The sequence below is a fragment of the Macrobrachium nipponense genome, chromosome 43, assembly GCF_015104395.2.
Source record: "Macrobrachium nipponense isolate FS-2020 chromosome 43, ASM1510439v2, whole genome shotgun sequence".
NCBI lineage: Eukaryota > Metazoa > Arthropoda > Malacostraca > Decapoda > Palaemonidae > Macrobrachium > Macrobrachium nipponense.
Genome location: NC_061104.1, coordinates 37803832 through 37828776, shown reverse-complemented (window position 1 = coordinate 37828776; position 24945 = coordinate 37803832). Strand labels below are relative to the sequence as shown.

At 41.1% G+C, this 24945-nt stretch overlaps 1 long non-coding RNA gene across 1 annotated transcript; it reads right to left on the bottom strand.

Annotated features, from left to right (window-relative positions):
• Positions 1–7550: 7550 nt before the first annotated feature.
• Positions 7551–21406, bottom strand: LOC135213954 (uncharacterized). The gene is made up of 4 exons (XR_010314234.1): positions 20899–21406; positions 17848–17946; positions 7927–8038; positions 7551–7694 (listed from the first exon to the last, which is right to left on the bottom strand). It is a non-coding gene; the product is annotated as an uncharacterized LOC135213954 (long non-coding RNA).
• Positions 21407–24945: the final 3539 nt, after the last annotated feature.

Here is a 24945-nt window from a genome sequence, read left to right as displayed (position 1 = left end):
TTACCTCGTCGTCGTACCTTGAACTGTTGAACAGAGGCAATTTGAATTAGAAGTTTCAAGTTTGAACTTAGTAGTAGTATAGGTGGGGTTAGCCTTTGAAACAGCTTCCTGGCTCGTATTATCCCTCTGTGTTTGTTTAAGTTTTTTGTCTCTGTAATGCCATAAATCTTTTATAAATTCTTCCTTATTTTCAGTTTCCCCCCCTTCAGCAGATCTGCAACTAGACACTTAGCTACATTTATGCACTTATGTACGCACATGCACTCAATCATAGAAAACCTCAGCTTCGAGTGGTTAGAGTAACATCTTGATTAGATGAAAGCCAATTCCTTTTTCCAGTCCACCAATTAGAAGGGTGTTGCCATCGTTTTCAATGAAGGCTCCCATCAATCAGTGAGCGTTAAAAATACAGCCTTTTGAGTTGCTCCTCGTATGGATAAGTCCTCTGGCCAGCTTGGTAGCTCAGCGCTGTATATTCTCATTGGGTAGATTTCTTGTTTCAGTTTTCCTCCATTTTATTTTCCTCCATTTTGCATTGGCATTGGTGATTCTGCAAAATTTAGTACAATTTACTATATAATCAACATACTAAGAAAGTATGAGTATGGCTGCAACGTTGCAGTAACACTCAGTGAATGTCAATATCCACCAACCTACTCACAACCTGAGTGAAACGTTGCAAATAGGTTCGGTGTTAGCTGGGAGGGTGGTGGTGATAATGGACTTGGAAATAAAGAACTTAGTAAAAGGCAGGCCTGCACGTGTCCCACCAAAAATCAAGCGGTGGAAGCTGACACAAGATGAGGAAGCGAGGCAACAATTTAAGGAGAGAGTGTTGAGGAAAATTGTATTGCTCGAGAGAGTGCGAAAATGGTGGAATCACAACAGTATTGGTGACAAGGAAGTGGGTGGGTGGGGAGGTGTTGGGAAAGACATCTGGAAAGAAACCTCCCGACGATAAGGAAACCTGGTGGTGGAATGATGAAGTGAAAGAGGTGGCGAAAGCCAAAAAAGATCTGGGAAAAGTAGGGCCAGCAAGAGGATAAGGAGAGGTAAAAAAAGACATAAGAAACAAGTAAAGAAGGCAGCTGCATGAGAAAGGACAGGAGCATTGGATGACAGGTGCGAAGAACTGGAGACACCTGTTCCTAGAGGAGTTGTCTGCCAAGGCTTAAGAGTCTTCTACCTTAACTCGCATAGTCAGAGATGCCACAGCCTGAAGTGAATGTCACTAAGGAAAAGTCGCATCAACCCCTTACTTTAAAGGAACTCTTAGAAACAACTTGTTATTGAAAGGTGAGCAACTTTGGTAAACTCTGAATTATTCGAAGTCAAGAAAAAAACTGGCAACAGTGATTATTCAAAGGCCATGCTTTATTAATATATACATCTCAGGCACTTGTGAATTATGGTTGATTATAATATAACAGAGGTACAACTTCATTATAAATATATAATCAGTATTGATGGTCCTCTGTTCGGTCATTAGATTAGAAGTGGGATTTAACAAATTGCTGCCATTAAAGGATCAATTAATATAACAAATAAGAACATTCGAATGTTTACTTTCTAGAACTCCAAGTCAAGTTTTTGTGAGAATTAACAGCTAATTTATGCATACATGCATGCACGTTAACCAGGGATTTTTTTCAAAGGCGTCTATCACTTTGTTCTATGTAATGATAGACACTGGGACAGTTTTTCCTCATGGCTTCCTCCAAAAATGGAATCTCCACCTGACATCGCTTCCTTTACCGGAGGTCAGAGAACTATAGAGATGCAAACTATATGCCTTTGAAATCCTCAAGAATTTTTCTCCGTAACCATGACCTTTTGTGAATAAGAGGAATCTTTCTCCTGAGTAGTAATGGAAGTCAATGGATAAAACATTTTCTCAGGAAAAATAGTCAGATTAGCGCATATTTCGGGGGTTTGAAGGTATGGCGAAGTGTCTTCCAGATACGCAGACACCTCATCATCATTGGACGCATTTGAGAGGCGTCGAGAGTAAGTGCTGCTGGTCAGGTTCCCTGGGCACAGCTTCCTCATGGAAGAGCTGACCAAGGAAGGGCCAATGCTGTTCGCCTGAAAAGGGTCGAACACATCTGGAACAGATTTGACCAGGATCTGCAATGAGAGAATAAAGTCAATTTGTATTTCAAAATATCAAAACTATTTACAGGACATTTTTCCATCACTTACCACACACAATGAGTCATACACACACACACACACACACACACATATATATATATATATATATATATATATATATATATATATATATATATATATATATATATATATATATATATATATCAATGGATGTGTGTGTATGGTCCAGCATATCTCTGAAAGACATTGAGCAATTTGAACCAAACTTGAGAAATATATAACTTACTATCTGAAAAAGAATACTGAGAGGGTAAGACATCACTAGTACCAAATGGGGTGGGGGTGGTGGGAAGGGAATGGCATGTAAAAATAACCGAAAACAACAGGTATTAATGTCTAAGCCATAATTTTTGAGGTCACAGAGATAAATGGTGACACTCCTGATGCCCTTTAAGTCCAAGTTCAGCCCCAATATGAGGGTGTGGTGAGAAGGGGGGGGGGGGGGGAAGGGTGTAACATGTATTAGTGTTTATTCCGTAGTTTTCAAGTTCGCTGAGATGACTAGTGACACTGCTGGTACCCCTTTCAGCCAAAGTTCAGCCCTGATAGGAATGGGGAGGTGAGAAGGGGTGAAATATAAACTATCAAACATACTGGGCAATGTAATTAGAGCAACTATCTTAACAGGCAAAGGGAGAAAGAGTGAGAGACAGAGAGAGGGTGAGATGGAGAGGAATGAGAGAGAGAGAGAGAGTAGGAGGGGTATTGGAAGGACAAAGATGGAAATAGTGAGAGAGGAGAGTTTTATTAGTTTGTCATTCAGTTTTCCGAGCAGTACCAGGTTTGGTCAGGTTGTATATATAGTATAGCATACATTTTCTCGTCTCTGCTGGTTGGTTTCGAATTCACAAGAAGACGAAATTATCATCAAATAAAAAATTCCCGTTTGGGTAACGTATCATGGAAATATATTAATTCCGAGGTAGAGCGAATTATATATATACACACAAAAGGGTCTGTGCTTGCTTTTGTGTGTAATTCCATCTAGTCAAGAGCCAGTACTACGTAAAGATGGTCTTTCTGGCTTTTATACCTGTCGTGTGACTTTGTCTATCAATGGCAAAGCTACTTTCCTAATACAAAGCTCTGGAAAACTTTCTTAACTTACATGTTCTCTAACGCAGTTTCTATTAGATAAACGGAGGATGTAGTACTTTGACTGCGATAATGACAATTCTTGAAAAAATGGCTCACAGTCTAGACAAAAGAAGCCAAGGATTTTTTACCACATTGCAGTACAACATTGTTTTGGAAAAGCTTTTTAACAATCATGAGTTGTATAATAAGTGATATACCGCGGAAATTTTTCTTACTTAGAATATCAAAGAAATACTATAGAAATAACGAGATCTCTTATAAAATATTGGTTTTGGCTTAGTCCAGATTCAGCAGGAGATGCGAGGCGCACTTTTCACTAACTTAGATCAGAGGCTGATGGCACTGGCTAGGAATATTTGAAACCAAAATGGCGATTGGTGATTGGTGTTACATCCATCACATACGCAATCAATACAAAATATTGCAGTTGGAGGTTTAATCTGCATTTACAAATAAATTATTAAGATAGCACAACTGAAGTGAAAACTTCGCGATTAACGAAATATGAAAGCTTTAGACTTTTTCCTTTAACTCAATGTTTTTGAGAACAGATATATTTTGACTGATGGATAATGAACAGACGTCATTTGTTTCCATCTGGTCAATAGATTAATGGCTCGAGGTCAGGGCAAAGAATTCGGAAAGTAACGTGAACTTTTAACGAAGTCGGAATACCGTTTAACTTTGTTATATCACTTATGTAAGGAAAGAAGCGTTATGTGAGAGGGTCAGTTCTCTTATGATTTCATTCGAATAACTGGTGTTTTTCTCTGTGCTTTGCAACTGTGTCTCTCTGTCACTGGAGCTTCAGAGATACAGACGATTACACAGCCATACATTAGCGGGAGATTCAAGTTGAAAAGTTAATCGCAAGTTTACATCAGAGATTTCAGGGAGTCAGAGGACCACTGGAAACAAACCGAAGAAGTGAACAGACTGATAAAAGGATTCGTGATCTCCCGTATATAAGATCAAGAGCAATTTGGAATATGATAAAAATGCAAAGAAATACATACTTCGATCGAAATTTCACTTATTTGCCTAAATATTCTAGTTAAAAATTGTCATGTAATTTAATCGTCGATTAATAAACACCAAGAGAATTTTTCACTTTAAAACTGAACAGAAGTACTTTATTAAGAATTATAGCTATTTGTCTACAAAAGTTTTTTGTCATTAAATTCTTCAAATAATATTACAAGTTATCAGTTTTGGTGGCATTCTATTATAATGTATATGGGATCAGTTGATTAAAATACGATATGAAAATTAAAACCACATAATTGATCAATCAAACGTTGCCCGCTTGGAGGTGAGTGAGTACGAGGGACTAGAATAGATGTACACAAAACAAAGCACGGACGAGCAGCGCCAGTGACACGAACGAGGAAAAGCTGACAGAAATGTCCGTAGCTTCTCTCAGCCGCCATGGTGTCGAACCAGTTCCCAGGCGGCAGCGAATTTCTGGTAAGGATTTCCTGGTGACCGTCTGCTCACATCACAGCCGAACAGACGGGATCACTTCTACGTAGGAGATGAAAGCACTGGTGCCAGTAGGCCATGCCATGGCTAGAAAGTTATGGAAGTCTATGCTGACTTTTGACCTGATTTCCTGCATCAAGAACCCGACTGCCCCTTCAGTGGGTCTCTGCATCTTCAATGGCCTCTTTCTACACAGCGTCAGGAAATTCCTTAAGTTAGGATAGCGGTTAAGCTTCTCTTTTTCCTTTATGGCTGTTCTTTCTCATCTACTTCCGAGATTGTAGTTACAACCTCTGGGGCGTAGCCCCGAATTCCTCCGAGAGTGTGGGGGAGTAAGGGAGAGGTGGGGTGGGGTGGGGCTGGGGGATCAAAAAGTTTTGCCTAATGGTCATATTCTAATGATCTTTTTTAAACTAATGTAATTAATGTAATGAATACAGAAATATAAGAAACAATAAACAACATATATAATGAAACGGCACAATAAATGCCATTGAGTATTACTAAGGTTTCAAAATTTACTGTACTTTGCACCTCGAATTTTCCAGGAGCAATAAAAATAAAATAAATAAATAAAACAAAAGGTCATAAGTGTTGTGGAATCTGTCACACAACACGGATGTGGATCAAAGTCCTTCAAGTCCACCCCATACCATGACCTGAAGGGAATCACAGCAGGAAGGAAGAACGTGAGTTAAGGGTTCCAAGGTGCATTATCACAGTTCTCTCTCTCTCTCTCCCTTAACTCACGTTCTTCCTTCCTGCTGCGATTCCCTTCAGGTCATGGTAGGGGTGGACTTGAAGGACTTTGATCCACATCCGTGTTGTGTGACAGATTCCACAACACTTATGACCTTTTGTTTTATTTATTTATTCTCTTTCTTCATTTCTTATTTTTCCACCCTCTCCTAACACTTGATTCATAGTGCAACTGCTAGTTTTATCTACTGCTGATTTAGTCTCCTGTTACACCCTTCAAACCTTTTACTGACAATTTCCATCTCAGCACTGAATGACCTCATGGGTCGCAGTGCTTGGCCTTTGGCCTAAATTCTATATTTGACTGAACGCAACCATGGCTGGTGTTTTGTGCTGAATTTACTGACCTTCCAGGAACATACCTTAGTAAAATAGAAATCAGATTTCATTCATTCAGCCTCTTCTTGGGATCTGGATTTGATATATCTCCTGAAATATCAAATGGCTGATATGCTTCAATAGCGAGATCCTAATTGGATCTAGATTTCAGCCAGGCTGTCTTTCCAGTGGTGGAATTAGGAATATACTGATTGACGGATTTGCCAATCTCAGTGACGCAGTGATTGGAAGTGCCTACAGAACCTTGGATTTCACAACAGCTGGAACATAAGGAACTCAGGAGCAGACCAGCAATGTTGATCTGTGGAATTAAAATTAAATCCGTCTCTAAGTTTTGCATTACAGTCTCCACAAATAACAGATGCTGCTTTTGAATCCTGAGTCTGAGCCATACTAATCCTTTCCATTGATATTTGGATTGCAGTAAACAGCAAATACATATACATTGTAGAACTTACGGAAAATATTAAAGAATTTCATGGCAACTTAAGTTTTTCTGATGATATATATGTCGTTTGGACTTACTGTATAAGATTTTTGGACTATATGAAGGTCTGGACTTACTGTATAGGTTTTCTGACTATATATATATCTGGACTTAGTTTATACAGCCATACCTTGCACATGTGGAATGTTGCAATGATAAATAAAATCTGGGCCATCAAACCAAGGTATTGAAAACTCAATCTGTGACTGTTTACTACTTAAAAGAGTCTCGGATATAAACATCTAATCACATCAACTCTGGAGATCAAGAAAATTTTACCCTAAGCCCCGAATATTTGAGTGAAGTGCTCTGCAATTTTTCTTACAGTAATGAGTAGCAAGCCCTAGGTTCAGCTTAATGTCTCCCAAGAGAATTGAAATTAATAACATAAAACTAGTAGCAAAAACTAATAAATAGAACAAAAAAAAACAGCAAAATGAGAAAAATCAACACATCAATAAACAGTGAACAACAACATTATTTACATTGTTTACAAAAATTACACCGAAACAATAAATGAACCTAACAATTTGTCTTTCACAAAATAACGTAAGCACTTCTTTTAAGGTATATACGAAACTTGTCAGGTTTTCCACAACTGGTGGAGGAAGGTCATGATGGATTTAGAAATTAAGGAAAAGATTAGGTAAAGAAGAGGGTGTTGTCCTGATAATCCACCAAGCAACCTTCGCTTTCTCATCATCCTGTCCTACACACTTAAAAAAAAGGAGTGAACATAAAGAGGAACAGTGGCTGATTGTACACTCAAGTAAAGAAACTCAAACCCAAGACCATGAAAGGCAATGTTACAATGGGTTTGGCACAGTCCAAGGTTGGAGAACAGTGTACATATTCAGAGTATTCTTCTCATATAAAGGTTGCCTACCAAGGATAAAGGGTCCTTTCCACCTGCTGGTTTGATTTCGGAGTGTCCTCTTAGAAGAGTTGTCTGCCACACACGAAAGTGAATGTTGTTTAAAGAAAAGCCACAATGATAACTGTAAAACGTTCATAACACGTCAACAACAAAATAATGTTGTTTGGGTTGCCCTGAAGATGTAGATTTCTATAAAACATTGTATGTTTTAGCAAACTTCGCTAATTTCCACGTTCGTGAAATGTGCAAATATCAACCCAAGAAAATGAAACATCAGGATTCAAACTCACTTGCAAGAGGATGCTTTGACAAGGCTCATAATGGCTCCAGTGATTGTTTGACTGTCGAGTCGTCCCAAATAATTGGTCCTGTTTGGAAGTGGTCGAAGAGTCAAGGCATCCATGTCCATGTAAGTGCCACCATATTTTCTCAGGATCTCGGCTCTGGAGGCGTCAGATATAAAGGCACTTTGGTGCTCTGTTGAAGGAAAATAAACTCTTATGACATCATGCAATATCCAAATAACCTAATGAACAAGAGTCCATGATCATAAATATTTGCCAAATTTTAGATGAATAAAGCTGCATTGAAAATAAACCAAGAGTGTTAATTAATTACAATATTATTGTTTTGTATGCTAATTCTAGCAAAAGGCATCCCTTGCTCAAGATACTTTTCCTTGACAATTTTTTAACTTATTTACACTCACCTTCATTAATCAGCCAACGTTTCCCCTGGTACCAACGCTGAAGAGGAGAGTCCAAAAACAGTTCATCAAGGTCAAGCAAAGAGAAAAAGACGTTGTGCAGATTGGTGAGGATCTGTTGCAACAGAGAGGTGATGATTTATTGACTTTTTCATTCTATGTAGAACATGGAAGACAAAATATCAGTGCAGATCTGAAGATGACAAAAACTTAAACACTTAATTTGTTCCTGCACATTATACAAACCCTTGGTCCTTTACATTAAGAATTACTTTTAGCATAGTCAGGAATTCGACCATTGCAGTTTTAACAAGGTAGTTAGGTAGTAACCACTGTCCACTAGTTGGAAGTCCCGCCAGAATGGATGTAAACATTCCACTTTGCTTTTGGCTGCTGTGGTAACCAGATGTGCTTTTTTGCTTCGCCCTCTGTGCTGTTGAATGTTTTTCACCTTCCTGGTGAGACCTTTCCTTTTTGTTGATTGATGTTTTTGTGTATGGTTTGTTTGTCTTAAAATTTTGATCATTGCAACATGCTTATCCAGGACTTTCGTAAGCCTAAACACTCCTCCATCTCCTAGCGCATGTGCCAAGGAATTGGAGAGAGGAAGTGTGGTAGTTTTAGATCCTCATTGGAAGTGGATCCTCAGGCCCTCTGTGCCAATACCATGGGCATGAGTGTACAAGAACTCAGACTTGTAGAGTATGTGCTTCCTGGTCATCTGAACGCTGCAGTAGGTAAGAGGGCAGGAAGGGATCTCAGGGAAAGGCTTCCAGGGCTTCATCTGAGGGCTACACGTCCCCGATGACTCCTGTGGTGGCCGATCCTTCGTCATCATTTCTTCCCCATCGTAAACTTCCTTGCAAGGCTTTTAACACCTCAAAGGAAATCTCTCCTTCTGCTTCTTTGCTTGATTTGTTGTATTCAGGGGCCTCTGCTCACTATGAAGGGGATCCCTTCCATTCAGAGTGAATAGAAACTCCTCTTTCTAATCTGACTTTTGCTTCTTCAAGTATGGCGGCTTCACGAACTGGGAATCTACAGCAGGTAAAGACAACACTTGGGTTGCCTGGTATCCCATCTCTCCAGGGGCTTGTGGAACATTTCTTGTCTGCCCTCGTGACCCACGTGGCTAAGGCAGTGACAATGACGACTCTCTGTACCTGGGTATGTGGCCCTGCCTTATTTAGTATATACCCAACACATCACCAGCATGACTCCCTCTGTGGTGATGGGGACATGACCACATACATCCGAGTTAGATAGCCCTCTACCTCCTCCAGGGTATGCTGTGTTGTCTCCACCACCCACGTATGTTCCTGCGGTACCCAGAGTACCATCCCCATTGGACCTTCCCTCAGGGGTGTATTTCCCTGCATTGCCTGTGCCTGTTCCTACCACTGTCCCAGTTCCTGACTGTACTGTTGATGTTATTGCCGCTGCACCAGTATCTTCCACTCCTGTGTCTGCCACTCCTGAGTCTGCCACTATGGCGGCTGCCCCAGTGGCCCTTTGGATGGAAGACTTGACCACCAACCTGAAGAACCTGATTAAGAAGAAGCTGAAGAAGAAGCGTTTGGGAACAGGAACCATCATGCTGTCCCCAGGGGCTAGGATGTTGGGAGCCCTAGGAGTGCAAACTTCGGTTCGCACTTCTAATGCTGGTCCTAGAGGTTCTGCCTCTAAGACTAGTTTCGTGTGAGGTGCTATTTCGTGAGCTTTCCCAAGTGCACATATATGGATTCGCGTGCAGTCAGAGTCGATGACACTGAGTCTGCTCATCGTCATGACTCAGGCACAGAAAGGAAGAAAGGAGTGAGTCGCTCAGGTGACTTACGCCTTACTGATGATCACTCGGTGCACAGGGTTGATGTGATGGTTCCGTATGACCATGCACGCTACGAGACCGGTAGGAGGTCCCCTGTTTGGTCCTCTCAGGAGGTTTTGGCCTCGTCGAGGACTGGGACATGTCATGAATACAGTAGCAGCTCTTGCCAGTCAGGTGCATGTTTGTCTCCACCTAGGCTACAGCCACGTTCATGTGACTGACCAGTCTCAGTGGTGGCAAGCATTTCTGCTGCCGTGCAAGAGCACTGTACCACTCCTCAGGGAAGGGTTTCTCAAGGACAAGTGCGCTCTCCTAGACCCGCAAAACAATCACCACTGTGGGTTGGTGATTGCTCTTGGCTCACTCCTTCAGTTAGTTCTGCTAGCAGAGCAAGTGGGAGCATCTGATCTTCCTCACCTGACCCTTCAACTTCCTGGGATTACATAAGGAGGGGCTAAATGACTATGGGGACCACAGGGTTTGGCTACAAGAGCATATGTTCCTGGTGTGGTCTTAAGACCTTAGAGGTCATATACTTGAGGGGTTCAGGAAAGTCTTAGCAGGTCTGGCGAGGTTCTTTTAGTTGCAGGAAGAGGGTCTTGGATGCTGACACCCCCAAAATCCAGAGGACCCTTGCAGAGGTCATTACACTCACAATTAGTCCTAAGGACCCCAGGGCATCTACGTGGCCGTCGTGGTCCTCCTTGTCTAAAGCTGTCCTTGACCAAGTGAATAATTTCCTCTCAGGACAAGAGAATTCAATCAAGGCTAACCGATTGGACAAGTTACTTTGCCTCCTCTGCCTCAACAGAAGTGCTTTAATATGCCCTCGGAGGGTCTTCTGCTGACAAAGCAGGTTGAGCCGGAGTTAGTTTGTCTAACTCCTGGCTTGTCACTGCAGCACCTTCTAGCAGAAACGCTTGATTTACACAACAAGAGGCAGTGAACCTGGAGGCTACCACTATGGCAACCTTCCAGGCAGTCTCCTCAGGCTATTGTCCCTAGGGAGGAATCGACTTTTGGGAGACTGTGGCAGTCTGCAGGTAGGGCCATTGCTTACCTAGCGCACCAGAATGCTAACCTGTGGGCGAACCTGGTACTGAGGAGGAGGAACACTGTCCTGAATCGAGTCACCAGGTCTTGAGGAACGGGCTCCTGTTAGGTTGGGTTCTTCCACTTTCTTTCCTAGAGAGATGGTAGATGCTGCAGTAGACAGGCAGAGAACTGAACACAGTGACCATCCTGTTCACCAGGCGGTTGCGAAGACTTCAGGGTCTTCTAGGGCAGATACAGCTAGGGCTCCAAGCCAAGCTAGCTCTTCATCCGCTCCCAAGAAGCCTCTTCCTTCAAAGAGGGGGGTTGTGGGGTGAGGAAATACCCAGCTTCCTCCTTCCTCCTCAAAGGGAGCGTGACCATGCCCATTTCAGCCCAGGGAAGTAAGGGAAAGAAGGAGAAATGCTAGGGGCAGCATTCCCCTCAAGCTGCTGTCACTGATGGGAGGTGCCTATCAAGACATTGGGCAACATGGCAGCAATATGGAGACAAGACCTGGTAGTGGATATGCTTCGGGAGGGATATCTACTCCCATCTGAGCCGAGGTCACCCCTCACCAACTCTCCAGTCCATCTTCAAATGTACATTCCTGGTTCTGCCAAGGATTTGGCACTGGAAGAAGTGCAAACCATGCTGGGGCAAGGATCTGGCACTGGAAGAAGAAGTGCAAACCATGCTGAGCAAGGGAGCTGTGGAAGTCGTACGAGAACTTTCTCCTGGGTTCTACAGCTGAGTCTTCTTGGTAGAGAAGGCATTGGGGAGTTGGAGACCAGTGATAGATCTCTCTCCTTTAAACTGATTCATTTGCCAGACTCGGTTCATGATGGAAACAGCACATTCAATGTTCGCTTAAATCAGGAAGAAAGACTTCATGGTTCCAGTAGATCTGACGGATGAGTATTTTCAGATACCCATCCATCAGACCTCCAGAAAGTACCTTCACTTTATCCTCAAGGGGACCATGTTCCAATTCATGGCACTTTGTTTTGGACTCTCAACCACCCCTCAGGTCTTCACGAGAGTGTTCACCCTGGTTTCAGCTTGGGCCCTTCAGTAAGGATACTTCTCCTGAGGTATCTCGATGAATGGCTAGTCCTGGCCAGAGGGAGCTTGCAGTTACTACAGGAAAGGAATAATCTTCTCGAATTTCAAGACCCTGGGATCATGATAAACTTCAAGAAGTCAGATCTCATCCCCAAGCAGAGGATAAAGTAGTAGGTCGAGGCCAAGTCTTCCCAGCAGACTCAAGGATCAGCAAGTTCGCGAAGGAAGCTCAGCTGTTTCTGTCACGACAGGAGCAGCCAGCTCGGCTATGGCAGACCGTGATCAGTCACCTGTCGTCCCTAGCACAACAAGAAACTGCAGGTCTTCTGTTCCATAGTACCAGACCCATGAGCTGTTGCAGAGGACACATTCCAACCCCCGTGGGACAACCTCAAAGTCTACGCCTTTCCTCCTGCTCTGCCTTATTCACAAGGTAATCAGCAGGCTGCTGACCTCCCAGAATCTTCAGATGATTCTGTTGGCACCCAAATGGCCTCAGACTGTTTGGTACCGTATCCCAGTCTGCTGGCTCATCTTTCCGAGGCATCAAAAGATATTCCCTGTGGCACAACCTTCTATGTCAGCCACACACAAAACGGTACCACTTGGCAGTACAGTCCCTGTGTCTTCATGGCTGTAAGTTATTCACCATCTTTTGCGAGCGAGAGGCTTCTCTCGCCGAGCAGCAACAGAGATAGCATGATACCTTAGACAGTCCTCTGCAGCAGTAGACCAGGGAAAGTAGGCTGTCTTCTTTGGTTGGCGTTGTAGATGGGGTCTCTCTCCAGTCAGAGCCACTCTTCAGCAAATCATGGACTTCCTTGTCTTTCTTCCCTGAGAGAAGCTCCTCTCTGTGTCTGAAGTTAAGGGCTATTAGTCAGCCTTGGCCGTGTTCCTGAAACTGCAAGGGTTAGATATTTCCACCTCCATGTAGATACTCTGCTCGTGAGGAGCTTTGAAATGTTTTACCCACCCAGAGAACTCAGGCCCCCTAAGAGGGACATGACTCTCATTTTAAGGAGCCTGACTCATGAACTATAAGAGCCCTTATGAGAGTTGTCAGATGGAGATCTGACCCTCAAGACCGTCTTTCTGCTGGCCCTGGCATCAACGAAAAGAGTAGGAGAACTTCATGGTCTCTCTTACAATGTGAAACACTTGAGGAGATGGGGATCGGTTACGCTCGATTTTGTCCCGGATTTTGTAGGGAATATTCAGAATCAAACGGTCCCTGCCACTAGATTCAAATCCTTTATGATCCCCTCCCTAGAGGTCTTTAGTGGTAATGATCCTGACTAGATGATCGGTTACGCTCGATTTTGTCCCGGGGATTTTGTAGGGAATATTCAGAATCAAACGGTCCCTGCCACTAGATTCAAATCCTTTATGATCCCCTCCCTAGAGGTCTTTAGTGGTAATGATCCTGACTAGATGATACTTTGTCCTGTTAGACCAAGAAAGAAGTGTCCATAAATAATATTTCTTCCTGGCTTCATAAGGCAATCAGGAAAGCGCACTCCTCCGAAGGGAGAGACGACACCGGTACCTTTCATCCAAGAGCTCATAAAGTCAGTAGTATTGTTCCTACCCTTGCAATCTGCAAGAACTTGTCGGTTCCACAAGTACTGAAGGGAGGGGTTTAGGCTCACCAGATCACCTTCACAACTTTCTACCTTTGAGATATAACCCACAGGTCCTTGGAAACTTCTTCCTTGGGACCCATGGTGGCTGCTCAACAAGTTGTGTAGCTTACCCAGTTACTTTAACAGGACAACATCTCGCCTTTGTGAGCCATGCAAATGTGGGCATGAATGAGAGAGTGACTGGCCTCCCCCTTTTCATTCTTTTCTCTTCCAGTGGGCAGAGTTGCGGTCATCACAAGCTGGGACTGGCGTCTGATACAGAGCTCTATTCTATATTCTTTCCTAGCAAGGGAGGAAAGGGAGCCTTGGCATAAGACAAATCCAATGCTTATATATTTGCCTTACAGCCACCGACTACAAAAGATTCTTGATTGCTTTGCATAAGAGGCTATGCTCTCCTCCCTCTTATGAAATGGTCCAGATGTCTGGCCACTGGTCACGTAGTTCCCAAACTCTGACACACTCTTACAACCAGGAAGGAGACCTTAGGTTGGGCAAACACCAGTCTGTTCATAGAGGCTCACTCAGATTCTTCCCTCCAATCAGTGTCTTCCTAATGTAAAGGACTGAGGGTTTTTATAACATGAAGGAACAAATCACAATTTTCTTTAAGTAAATTGTATTTTTCCTTACTATACAAACCTGAGGTCCTTTCCATCCCTCAATCTGTTCCTGGGTCTAAAGCAAAGAGGAATGTTTACATCCAGTCGGGCAAGACTCCCGACTAGCAGACAGTAGTTACTGCCTAACTACGCAGAAGTTAATTCCTAATGTAAAGGAACTCAGGTTTGTATAGTTAGGAAAAATATAATTTACTTTTAAAAATTGTGATATTATTTAGAAAGATAGCCTTAAAAATAATGATTCTGCAATTGTGATCTAAAACTATATGATCATTTGGTGCCTTTTTCAAGATTAATTTTTATATGAAAATAGTTTATAAGTTTGATTTTAAGAAGGGAAAAACAAAATAATACTTTCAAATATTTTAATTTCAACTTCCCTTTATCTTTAATGACTATAAAATTGCCTCGTCTACTAAAATTAGACATGTGACATAAACATTATTGCATGATGATGCTGTGTCAAGTGGAAGGGTTTTGAGTTTCACTTGAAAAATCTGGTTTGCAAGTGGAGAATCCATGGAGCGAGAATTCTTCTCTCTTTTAAGCACCTGAGCAATAAGGCCTCTCAGTTCAAAGGAATTTATGTTAGCTTTAGTACGATGTGAGAAGCCATTCCTAGGAAAAGACCCCTGTCAGACCTTTTACCCACTGGATTACATAAAATTGGTACCTTGACCAAGATAGAACAGAGTAAAACTTTCGGAAAATTTGGTGAGATTCATTTTGTGTTATCTCATGAGCTGAATAACCTATACTTCAGTATGGCAACCAAACTAGACTCACTTAATTGGCTGTGGAGATGTGGTTCGAAGGACAAGATGGAATTCGTAACTAAATAACAAAACCTAGCCATGCAGAGAGAGAGAGAAAGAAAGCAGCAAAAGAGGTAGCTAAAAGATAGACAGAAGTCTGGACGACAGCAAGAACCAAAACCTCAGGGAATATGACTCAACATCTGACAAGTGCAATGAGCCATGGATCTACAAGTTTTTTTTTATAGCAGGCATACTGATGAAGCTTTGCATCATGATAGCCTAAAGAGAGCACTTTTAAAGAGATAGCCTAAAGAGAGCACTTTTAAAGAGATAGCCTAAAGAGAGCACTTTTAAAGAGATATGAGATGACAGAGGAGAGATTCAGGAAGAAAGTCCATGAGTCTAGATCAGAACAGCATGACACTGCATATCAGTGTGTAGCTAGGCTGCAGAAATATTTCAATAGTGGACTGAAATTGCTTAATGCAGAAAAGTTTGATGATTTGGCAGATTGTGACCAAGATAGTTCTATTTCTCATGGGAAGCCTACCAAGAGCCAATAGCAATATGGTGAATATTGAGGAGTGGTTCATGGAGGTTCATGAGCTAAGCATAGTTGATTGACAGATGCCAACGAAAAAAGTCTAGTTGGGGTATAAAGAGACCCAAGAACTTCAAGATGGCAGAAAAGAAACAGACTGACAAAAGTAAAGGTGAGTAATTTGTGTATCACAAGCTATGACACTTAGCCAAGAACTGTGTGCTAGTTGGGAATAAAGTCAAGTAGAAGTAGTGAATGTGGGTACTTTATGTGTCACAAAGCAGGACACAGCAAACAAAATGTGTTTATTAGGTGTAAAGGCCAGAATAAGTTAAACAAAAAGCCAACAAGTGCTACAGTAGGGAAGAATCGAGGGAGGCGACCAATATCATGTGAGGATGTCCATTTGCATTTATCACCATTTAGAAGATTATGCTGAATATGATACAATGAAGCTGTCAGATGTAGCAGAACTACTCATTGTATTGAGAGCATGCTTATCAGAGTAGCAGAGGAAGAGGCACCATACTATACCAGTTAGTGAGGACAGTTAGGTAAACCTAACTGTCCTACAAGATACAGAAGGGTACAAGTGCACTGTACCTAGAAGTTTGGTAACTTGGGTACCAAATGACCAATATGAATGGGTGGGTGTGTGTTCTCACTGATAGGAGTATCCATTGATATCTAATTGCTACGATTTATATAAACACTCCACACTAGGAAGCAAGGTTACTTGCTATGTGCCTAGATAATCATATTTATGACACTGTTCTTGGAAACATTCCCAGCATAAATGACCCCTAAGAAATTATTAAAGTTGTGGGTGAGATGGTCAAGAAAGATGCAGGCATAAGAAGGCCAAAGTCAGAGAAAAATTATGCTGACATAGGCTAGTACCAAGTCAGCTGCTGTTGTGTACAGACCCAAATTCCAACAATAGATATTCAGCATTAAGCCATTTGTATAGACTTTAGTATTCTGCATATAGGAGTGGAAGAAATAAACACAACAGCTGGAACCCATTTTAGCCCAGCAGTTGGTGAGAACCAAAAATGACACATAATGCAGGACCAAGGGTGAAGGAACTCATGTTAAAACATAATAGTACATCGCGTTTTCCAAGGTAAAGGGGCTAAAGAGGTACAGCAAATCCTGTTTGGGGATATATTGGGCCCAAGTGATGAAGCTGGTCCATGAATCTTTTGTTGGTGGTCATCTTAGGGGTTATAAGACTGTGAGGTGTATGAAAAGCAGTTTTCATTGGCCAGGAGTGATTGTGGACATCACCAGAGTTTGCTGGTCCTACAACATTTGCTACAAGACTGCAACAAGGGTGTGTACCAGCAAAATACTGCTAATGAAGATACTGTTGATTGAAGAGTTGTTCAAGAGAGTAGCTGTAGACCAGACTGGTTCTGTATTGTCAGTGTTGGGGAAGGGCAACAGATAAACCTTGATGATTGCAAACTCCATAGAATATAAAATAAGTTGAGCAGGAGGTGCTACTTGAAGTTTTTAGTAGGGTAGAATTCCCAAAAGAAGTGCTAAGCGATCAAGAGTCTTAGTTTACTTCCAAGATAATGAGGAATGTGAGCCATCTGGTGAGCTCTAAGCAGCTGTTTTTGACTCCATATGACAAAAGATGCAATGGATTGTGTGAAAGGATGAGCAGTATGCTGAGATCTATGCTAAAGATGTACCAAGAGAGACTGGAAGAATGGGTCTGATTTCTAGCAGTAATAATATTTACGTATTTAGAGGTACCTTGGTGAGCACAGGATTTTCACCCGTTATGCTTCCGTACAGAAGTACCAAGAGAGTTCCAGTGTAGATTCACACTGAATTATTGATCAGGACTGCAAGAATAAAGTGTGAACTGCCTACCTGTACATGTTGACTTCTGCGAGCGAGAGTTTATTAGTGACACAGGGATACCAGAAGCATCTCTATAATAAGAGGGTCAGAGGCTGTTCGTTCAAGGGTTAATGCTATTACCAATGGAAGCAAACAAGCTAATGTTGCAGTGGGGAGGGTATTCAAATCAAGGAGATGGTTAATCACTACAAAGAAAGGAAAGCAAAGTAAGCAGCACCAGGTGTCGTTAAAGAAGAGATAGCCTGAGTGCGACCATCATCGACGAGGAAGCTGACAAGAACTAGGTAATCCCAGAAGAGGTCTGGTAGGAACATCAACCGTAAAATGAAGAAACCTTCTGAGATGTCAACATTTTTGGAAACTTAAGCAGACAGCTGATGAAGACAGTAATTCCAAGATTAGACTTTACTTTTATCAAATTTTATTAAGCACTGATGAAAAAGTTCTTAATAATAATGGCACGGACAACAATATAAATTTCATGAAAGTGAAGTTTAATAATAATAAAAAGGACTCTAACCCTACATCCTTTGGTATACAAAAAGTGACAGAGTACCTTTATCAAGGGATGTGACATATCAATTAAGGGAGCAGTGACGTAAACGGTAACTGACCGGTGGCGATGGTGGCGAGCTGCACTCTCAACGGCACATGCCTGCGGAAAGGACACAAGATGTTGGTTGGGGTGTTCGTTAAATATACAGACACGATTCAACGCAAGCATCCACACTCTCCCTGTCTCTATTATCTCTTATCTTCAAAGTTGCAGGTTTGAAGGAAATGATAAAAAATTCCTGCTGTACTACTGGGTCGATTGTCAGCACGTCATTAACTATTTTTTTTTTACTTTTATTTTTTTTTAACATTCTGCTATACAGTACAAATTAGCTTAAACCAATAAAATTCCAGAGTAAACATCGATTCTCTGCCCACCGACATCAAAGTGAGAGAGAGAATGATTAAATTTTTCGTACTTTTCCTGCACAGCTAGTAACAATAGCATCAACAGGATATTAAACAGGAAATGTATTACACCTTTTTTATATAAAAATGTAAAAACATCTACGTTTAGATCATTTCATCTTTCATTTGTTCTGTGGCTTTCTATCTTCTGTCAATTTTGAAAATTTAGTGCAAATTATTGTTCAGCTGAAAAGTAAAAGCATAATCAGTCTCTCATCATAAACGATAACTTTACACCGACCATCTAAAGAAAATTGTTTTTCGAACCTTTCGTCAAAAATTTCACCAGAACTTTTTTTTTTTTTACTTTTTCACCTACGATACCTTCTTCAGTAACTGACACAAATAGTAATAATATATTAAAATTAAAAAATTGTTTATTCTAGCTTTGGATGGTGTAAAAAGTTTATATCTCTGTTAACTGATTTTTGATAAATGTATTCTAAGGAAAAAAACACCTGATATCAACTCATCATTTGTACGTTTTATGCTTGTCTTCCGTTTCTAAAAACTACTAAATAAGACCACAATGATTCAGCTTAGAAAAGGTAGCAAAATAAATCTTCTAAGCAAAATTACAAAATTATTGATAGGCACAAATGGCCAACAAAAATTGTGGTACCCGGATGAGTTTTGCAGCAAGGTGAAAGTCAAAACAGTTGACAATCATCTCCACAAACACTGAATCTGAGAGTAAATTTTTTCCACTACCGCGTCATTCAGCTCTGCCTCTCTTCTCTCTACATTTGAAAGATCTTCAAAATGCTCCTTCGACCAAAGACTAGATGCACTTCAGACAGCATTTCTCCATTTGCAACATTTATTCTGAGAACCATTTGTACATTGACCTCTCTCCTTGTACTTGCTCTCTCTCGTTAAGCTAGATTACCTACCATCCTCAAATGTTTCGTAATTCTCTTGCACTCCTTCCAAACCTATCTGCGAAAACAATTTTTCAGGCAGATTCTAATGTATTCTCCTCATTTCCTTATCAAATTCACTTGTCTTAATCACAGTTACAGCCACATTTTCAAAACTCCCTCCTCTTTAGCATACATCCTCTGTAACCTGACTTTCATTTCAACCAAATAGTCCTCCATCTCCTTCTTTTCTCCCCCAGTGATATTCATCCACATTTCCACTTACTCTGTACTAACGCATAATCCAGCAGACGATTTTCATCACCAGAATTGTGGGATTTCCTAAGTATTCTTAGGAATATTTTTCTCTGGAAATTATGTATTCCAACATTCAAGCTCCTTTCCTAAACACTTTTAAAAACCTGTCAAATCATAGTACGTATAGTCTAGAAATTCCACCACTACGTACTACCTTTGTAGTCATATCACCTAGCGCAGCCAATCATATAGTGTATCATCAAAACCAAGCCAGGTTAGGATTCAGACTTCCAAGAACCTTCTCGTTCACTTTATTCTGGCCTCAAGAAAATTGAGTTCATCGACCATGTTTGGGTTCCACACTCCAATAGGTCCACAATTCTTCAGAAGGCTCTCGTTTCTCTTTGGACATATTTTGTCTGGATTTCAAACCATCGCTACTTTACAGTGCAACAATGTTCCCTTAATATTAATACTTTACAGATGTATAGGATTGCGACTGGCACCAGGAGGGATGTCGCCTTATTTAGGGCTCATGCCTCATATACTACATGCAAACGTTCAAGCATTTTATCTTTCAGTAAATGTTGAATTTTCAGTCCTCCATCCCTACCTACAGTACTTCCTCATTCAATATTAACAGTCAAAGCACACTTTATCAGTACCCTTTAATGTCCCTCTCTTCATATCTACAAGATTCCTCTGGGCATCAGAAGTCATTCCACATTTAACTACTTTATTCCTCAACTTGCTTTTCCTTCCACTTCATTGCATATGACTCTTCCGATCAATTCTAGTGGTAAAGCTTAGGAAAGCACATTAACTTGACCAGTGAACTGCTCTTCTTACCTCACTTCTATTTATTTCTGTTTTTCTTCAAGCTTCATTGCATTGCAATCTGAAATTTGATGTTCCACACGTTCTGTGCAATTGCATCGTGAACAGATTTATCCAGTTTTCAGCAGTTTGTGCATTATATTCGGTTAGGGGAAACAGCTCCGTGAAGAAATATTTAATAAGTGTGTGTGCTACACATGTATACATACATGTATGTTTTAATATATACGATAGTATGAGTGTGGTACATGTTATGCATTTCACCTTTAAAAACTCTCTCTTTACAAAATGGGCGTCTGTTTTCTATATTTCTCCCACACTGCCCCTACCATTCAATAACCTCACAGCTACTTCTGGTCAATTTTAATGTTCTCATTTTGCTTTACGCAACCAAAGGTCACAGAACACTCGGGTTCATCTACACCAACCTTGTTTATGATGCTTTCGACCCTTATATAATTTTGAATTTTGATAAACATAACGTTTTCTATCGACTTCCTTCATCAGCACACTGATGCAACTTTTATGGAAACAACAGAAGATATTAAGAAGTCTTAACATTTTCCTTGAGCATCGAATGCTATCTTATGAACGACCTTTTGGTGATCCTAAGTTCCAAAAGAAGATCAGTGCACTGTTTTCACGGAGAGGATAAACTGTTTGCCCTGTCCCAAAGCGAAAATAGTCACCTGGCGTCCATTGAAGTTGAGTCCACAGGACGTCTGCGTGAAGAAAATCGAGTCCTCATTCGGGGGGCGCCATTTGAGCTGCGAGGGCTTAGCCATCTTCTGGAGACGGTATCGGGGACACAGCAGGTCGTACCATTCGCCCTCCCTCGGAATCCTGCCAAGAGGCTCCCTGGATCTAGCGAGAGGACTGGGAACTAACATGCTCCCGAAATGAAAGTATTTGAACATGACCACCAGACAAACAGAGCAAAATACGAGCCAGGTGTATTTCTTTCTTCGGGTGTTTGTGCAGGTGCGGTTGGTTGCAGACGCCATCACAATGGGGTCATTTTTTTTTCTGTATTTGAATAATGAGAATATTTCAGGTACTATCACTGACGATATGTCATTCTCCCTCATCTAGAATACCCATAAATGTTGTTAATGTTATATGATCCGGAAGGTTAATCTGCCTTTCTCTTCTGATTATAAGAGCAAAATCCACACTCACTCACTAGACTAAAATTACCCGTCCAACAGACCTCCTGTTTTGCGAGTACCGAGGAAAAATTGGAGGTGAATGGTTGGCTCAGTCACAAGTGATCGTCTCGATAAGTTTCCTCAAAACAACATATCTACGACGCTATTCAGATTTATCTCAGATTTCCTGAAGCCGTCGAGTGGAATCGCATGAGGAACCCGCAGCAGCTGCTCTGTTGATAAAATGCCCATTTTACCTGGTCTGCAGAAGTCGGGATTTGGACCGATCGACCGACTACATGAAAACCGTATACAAAAATCACATCCATGACTTACATCTTCTTGAAATTACTGATATTAATCCCAAAATATTTCAAATAAAAATCACGAGAGAGAGAGAGAGATGAGCGCGGGTGGGAGAAGTAAGTTTATTCCATCTGAAACGGCTGTGCAGGGAGGGAAAATGATCATTTAATTAGTTATAAATCTTACTTGGTTAAGCAGTAGCACCGAAGTGTATTTGATTATTTTTTTTATGTTGATATAGTGATTATTACATATGATAATTGTTCAGTTACTCAACCATTGCAAAGGAACTATGAAATGCTGTGCTAGCAAGTGAAAAGTGATGCTGTTTGTGCTTTTCACGCTCATTTCGTTTAAAAGATAAACTTTTTGTATACACGCCATGAGAGATTTATTGCGATACATTGGCGGGAGGGCCCGGAACATTTGCTATGTCCCTTATACAAGAATTAAAAAGGCTCAGAAAAAGAAAACTTCCAGCCCTGTGTATTTGGCAGCTTGAGAAGAAACGACCAAATCGCCTCTAAAGACTGGTGAGAGGAATGGCGGTAAATCCTCAAGATTTCCTTCCATTTACACGTCCAACGGACTATTGTTATAGTCTGCACCGTGTATGATGGACGACACTTGAGGATATTGTGATTATTAAGATCGGGAATGCTTTGGTTTGCAGATGTCATCATTATGGCCTCCAACATCGCTCATCTCTTCCCTGCTTTTTATTTTCTATAATTCTCCCTCATCTCCAGCATCCCTTTTCCTGGTTCTAGTATACGTATATGTAAATTTGTGTCCTAGAACTCTTCCGGAGCCCACACAAGGGGCTCTGGTCACATTGGCACGTACCATTCCCCCTGGGGTTACATAAAGGATATATCTTTTCCATTTTCATCACTCTCTCTTCATTTTCTCGTCTACATATGATACGTCCATAATTTCCTTTAAGGTACCTATTATTACGAATTCTATCCCGTCACCTGACTCCTAATATTCTTAACGGCTTATCTCAAATCGATAACATATTCAATTTCATGGCCATACCATGATTTATGTCTAAGTATGCAGAGCAAAACAAATCAATCAACTGATGGCCGTCAATAATTTATCGCTTTATGCCTTGATAATACTCCTTAATTTCTTTTTCTCTTACCTTCTAGAACCAACTTTTTTTATCGCGCTCCTGCCTCGTATCAGTGTTAATTGTTAGAGAGCTTTTCGTTAATATGAAGATTTGTTCTTTTTTATTTGTGGATTTTTGTATCCCTTCATTTATCTAGTCTTCCAAGATGGTTCTTGGACCATAGGGTCATGACGGTTCCAAGCCCGAACAACAGTCAAATTTGGTAAGAAAAGTAAGAACAGTTATATATATTAGGGCTGTTGCCTTGTATAATAAGGCGCCCTATGAGGTAATGTTAGACTTGCGATAATCTTACGCTAAGTCGGTTGGTTATGCGTTTTCATACTCATTGGAGTGTCTTGGGGTTTCATGATAACTAACGAAGTAAGTATCTTCTTTCGTTATGACGACGATGTGTTAAACTCATGATGATATCTTCTTTCTGATGTGAGGTTCTAGTAGAAAACACGAAGTATAAAAAATAGTTCTATTCTCTGAGATTACATGATGAAGATCAGATAGGATTGTACAGGTCTTCTAATGACGATGGCTTGATCGCTTCTGTCAATGATGATGGCTAATTCAACTCTGACTACCATCTTAGTTACAAATCATAAAGGAAGCAGACAGTAGCTCGAACATATGAACATACATGCAGATGACACATTACAAGTCACGGAGGCCGTTTGAATTATGGGTCGCGGTAGTTGTCTCAAGCAGGAAGCTTGGACTAATGTTTTCAAAACAAATGAAGGACCACAGGTGACGGCATGTCATCTTAGCCTACTTTATTGTATACGTCATCTTAGAATACTTTATCGTCTATGGTCTGATCACATTCCTGCAAGCAATCTGGTTGACCTCTTTAGTTCTAGTTTTTTATATATATGGAATAACATTCCATATTTTTATTATGTAATCACTTACATATATAATTCAATTAGGTGAGCATAGTAGCGGGTAGCAATAAGGTCAGAAAACCAGCAATGGATCCCATTCACAGGGCCAATCGCTGTGCAGCAACAGGCTTGCTACCTGTCATCATTGTTTAGGGAAAGTCCTTCTACACTTTGCAGGAGTTAAAAGGGACTCAAATTGTGGTTAGTGATCACCTTCTCTGAAACATTAGTCGTGACAAAAACAGTACATATTCATTGAGGGATACCGTCAACATGCGTTAGTTACAAGAAATGTCAAATTAGTTTTATGCAGAGGGCATATAATTTATTTATGTTTAAATGCTTGTTTGATCATAAACGTTTTCCGTAGGGTGGTAGTGTCATCAGAGCACCTCACGGGGTGCACTGTAGGCATTACTAAAGGTTCTTTGCAGTATCACTTCGGCCCCTAGCTGCAACCCCTTTAATTCCTCTTACTGTACCTCCGTACATATTATCTTTCGTCCATCTTGCTATCTACCCTCTCCAAACACTTGTTTCCTAGTACAACTGCAAGGATTTCCCCCGTCACACCTTTCAAACCTATGGTCAACACCTGGTTTGAAAAGAAAGAAAATCAGTACATTTACATGCAAGAGTGGGGCAAGAGGAAGTCAAATTGATTTCCTCATGTGCAGAAGATCACATCTGAGAGAAGTGAAAAACTGTAACCTTTTAAATGGAGTGTGTAGCAGCACACCACAGGGTGGCGGTAACATACTTGGAAATAAGGAGCACAGTAAAAGGCAGGCCTGCACATTTCCCACCGAAAAAGGAAGCGAGGCAACAATTTAAGGAGAGAGTGTTGAGGGAAGTTTTATTGCTCGAGAGAGTGCAAGAATGGTGGAATCACAACAGTGTTGGTGACAAGGAAGTGGGTGGAGAGGTGTTGGGAAAGATATCTGGAAAGAAACCTCCCGACAATAAGGAAACCTGGTAGTGGAATGATGAAGTAAAAGAGGCGGCAAAAGCCAAAAAAGATCTGGGAAAAGTATGGACAGCAAGAGGATAAAGAGAGGTACAACTACAAAAGACAAAAGAAACAAGTAAAGAGGCAGTTGCAAGAGAAAGGGCAAGAGCATTGGATGACAGGTATGAAGAGCTGGAGACACCTGATGGGGAGAGAAAAATTCACAGAATTGCAAAGTCGAGGGACAAGAACACCAAAGATGACTCCCATATAAAACAAGTTAACTACAGAGGAATAACCTAATGTCTCACACT